This window comes from Berghia stephanieae, unplaced genomic scaffold (assembly GCF_034508935.2).
Source record: "Berghia stephanieae isolate SIO BIC M18660-M18661 unplaced genomic scaffold, UCSD_Bste_1.3 scaffold1263, whole genome shotgun sequence".
Classification (NCBI taxonomy): domain Eukaryota; kingdom Metazoa; phylum Mollusca; class Gastropoda; order Nudibranchia; family Aeolidiidae; genus Berghia; species Berghia stephanieae.
In genome coordinates this window covers 10,836-13,592 of record NW_027622250.1, presented here as the reverse complement: position 1 = coordinate 13,592, position 2,757 = coordinate 10,836, and the positions used below count along the sequence as shown (strand labels likewise).

Genomic DNA, 2,757 nt, shown 5'->3' with positions numbered 1-2,757 from the left:
TAAACCGGAATAACCTGGCCCCTTTCGACGGACCGGAGCCGCCCCCCGGAGGCCGAAACCCCCCGGGGCGAACCCCCGCCGTTTGTCGCGGGTCGACCACGGCACCCGAATACGACCGCTCTCGTGCCAACTCGCGCCCACGATCCGCAGGCCGACGACCCGCGTAGGGCGCGCGGACGAGACGGCCCGGTGCCGGTGGCAGCGGAGACCCGCCGTGGTGGGGCACGCGCCCGACCCCGAACTCGGAAGGCGTCCCCGTCTCCGGGGCCTCCGCGGGGGCACGGGCGACCAGCCGCACACGGCGGGACACGTCGCTCGGCTCAGCCAGTTTACCCCTTGGCGGTTTCACGCGCTTTGCACCTCTCTTCAGAGTTCTTTTCAACTTCCCTCACAGTATTGTTCGCTATCGGACTCGCGCAGGTACTTACCTTAGGTGGAGTTTACACACCGCTTCGGGCTGCACTGCCAAGCAACCCGACTCCGGGGTCGAGGTCGGCGGAAGGGAGCGCCGCCGGCAAGGGCCTGGCACCCGCTCTGGGCAAGCCACGCTCGAGAAGACTCGCGCGGCGCTCCGATCCCGCTCGACACCGACCGAACGCTACAGCTCCCCGCGGGCACGGGCCCGGGGTTTCAGCGCTGGGCTCTTCCGCTTCACTCGCCGTTACTGGGGGAGTCCGTTGGTTTCTTTTCCTCCGCTTACTGAAATGCTTTAGTTCGGCGGGTACCCTCGTCCGATATGAGGTCGGCAGATCGCCCATCGTCGGGTTCGCGCGCGTCGTTATATTACTTCCCCGCATACCCCACGAAGCCCTCGCTCGCGTGTACATCGAGCAGGGCCCGAGGATTGAGGAGAAGCAGCCGATCGCGTGCGTGCTTCCCCGTCTTCGGTGGCGCGTCTTATTCGTCGTCCCCCGCCATACCAGAGGCCGGGTGGGGACGACGTCTCCCGTGGTCAGACGGGAGCCCTCGATCTACGGCCGCCAGTCGGGCCGAGACCGACCGGTACGGCACGTCGCGCCGCTCAGTCCCCCGAGAAGACCGGTTTGCGGCGACGTCGTAGGGCCGACCCTCATACGGACGTGGCCGGTGACTTACGCCCACGGCGCAATTTGCGTTCAAGACGTCGATGTTCAATGAGGCAGCTGCAGTTCACACGACTCAATACGGCTGGCCGCACTCTTCATCGACGCGCGAGCCGAGTGATCCACCGCCAAAGGTTGTATTTATTTTCTCTCGCTTAAGGGCCAAACGACGACAAAGGGTGGGGGGGGCAAGCGTTGCGCGCGCGGTTACTCGCGGCGCAACGCCGCCGCCCCGTTTATCAGCTGGACCGCTCCCGCGCCAGGGAGCAGCCCGGCCTCACCGGACAGTGTTTTAACCCTTCACCGTCGGGGGCGGGCTGGGGGCAAAACGAAATCGGACGTGATCCTACGAAGGTTCACCTACGGTAACCTTGTTACGACTTTTACCTCTCGGGGCAGCGCAGTTCGGGCGACATCGCGACGACTGCGATTTCAGGAGCCGAAGCTCGTCTCGCCGGCACTCCGGGGCCCTGGCTGCGCCGTCCACCGAAGGTAGCGACGGCGGTGTGTACAAAGGGAAGGGACAGTCGGAAGGGGATGCTGACCCTTGACTACTTTGGCTTTCCGATTTCAGGGCCCCAACTCGCGGGGAAAAGGACCCCCCGGGCAAAAGGGACTCCTACGCTCAGGTCACACCGCGCCGGTTTGGCGCCACCACTGTAGCAAACTGCAGCCCAACGCCCTAAGGGCTTCACAACCTGTTATGGCTCCATCTCGTACGCACTGCTCGGGGTCAATCCCTGCAGGACGGGGCCTGCGCAAAACGGCGGTCCGGGGCACCGCCTCCCCTGAGTGGGAAGACCGACCCCGCCCCCAGAGCCGAACGCCGCCCCCAACCCGTGAGAGGGAAACCCCTTTTGGACCGCCGTTTGGGTTATCCGCCGGGGCAAGTCTCCCCCGGGAAAAGGGAAAATGAACCAACGGACCCCTCCACGGGCTAGCAAGGGCCTTTGCACCACCACCCACCGAATCATGAAAGAGCCTCAGTCTGTCAATCCACGCGGTGTCCGGCTGGTAAGCTTCCCCGTGTTGAGTCAAATTTAGCCCCAGGGTCCACTCCTGGTGGGGGCCCTTCCGTCAATTCCTTTTTTAAATTTTCAGCCTTGCAACCGTAAATCCCCCCGGGGCCCAGGCCCCTTTTGATTTCTCCGGGGGCCCCGCGAGGGTTTTCCCCCGGGGAAAGGGCCCCCCCGGGAACCGGTCGGCATGGTTTACTGTCGGAACCTACCGCGGTACCCCGATCGCCTTTTGTTTTTCCGACTTTCGGTTTATGATCAACGAAGGCGCTCTTGGCCCGGGGCCTTCGCTCTTGTTCGTCCCCCCCGCGATTTGGGGCGGATTCCCCCCCCCCCGCGGGAGTACGCCGCCCCCCGGCCTCTCTAAGACCTCGCCCACCGCCCCCACGGAGACCGGGGCCCGTGGGTTTCATTGGGGGGGCGGTGGCGTCCCTCACATCGTTCCCCCACAAAGCTGTTCGAGCACCCACCTGCCCTTTGGGCACTCCAATTGATTAAAGGGGAACACCGGGCCCCTACCTTGTGTCGGGCCCAAGAAAACGCCACTTTCCAAACCCACACGGCTTAAAAAACGGAAAGAAAACTAAACCGGAAACGACGGGGAAGCGATGCCCGGCCCAGATCCGTCGCGAGGGTCCGGGGTTTTGGGGACCGGAAGG

At 64.4% G+C, this 2,757-nt stretch overlaps 1 non-coding gene across 1 annotated transcript; it reads right to left on the bottom strand.

Annotated features, from left to right (window-relative positions):
- Nucleotides 1–1,063: 1,063 nt before the first annotated feature.
- Nucleotides 1,064–1,219, bottom strand: LOC144961025 (5.8S ribosomal RNA). The gene has a single exon (XR_013643028.1). It is a non-coding gene; the product is annotated as a 5.8S ribosomal RNA (ribosomal RNA).
- Nucleotides 1,220–2,757: the final 1,538 nt, after the last annotated feature.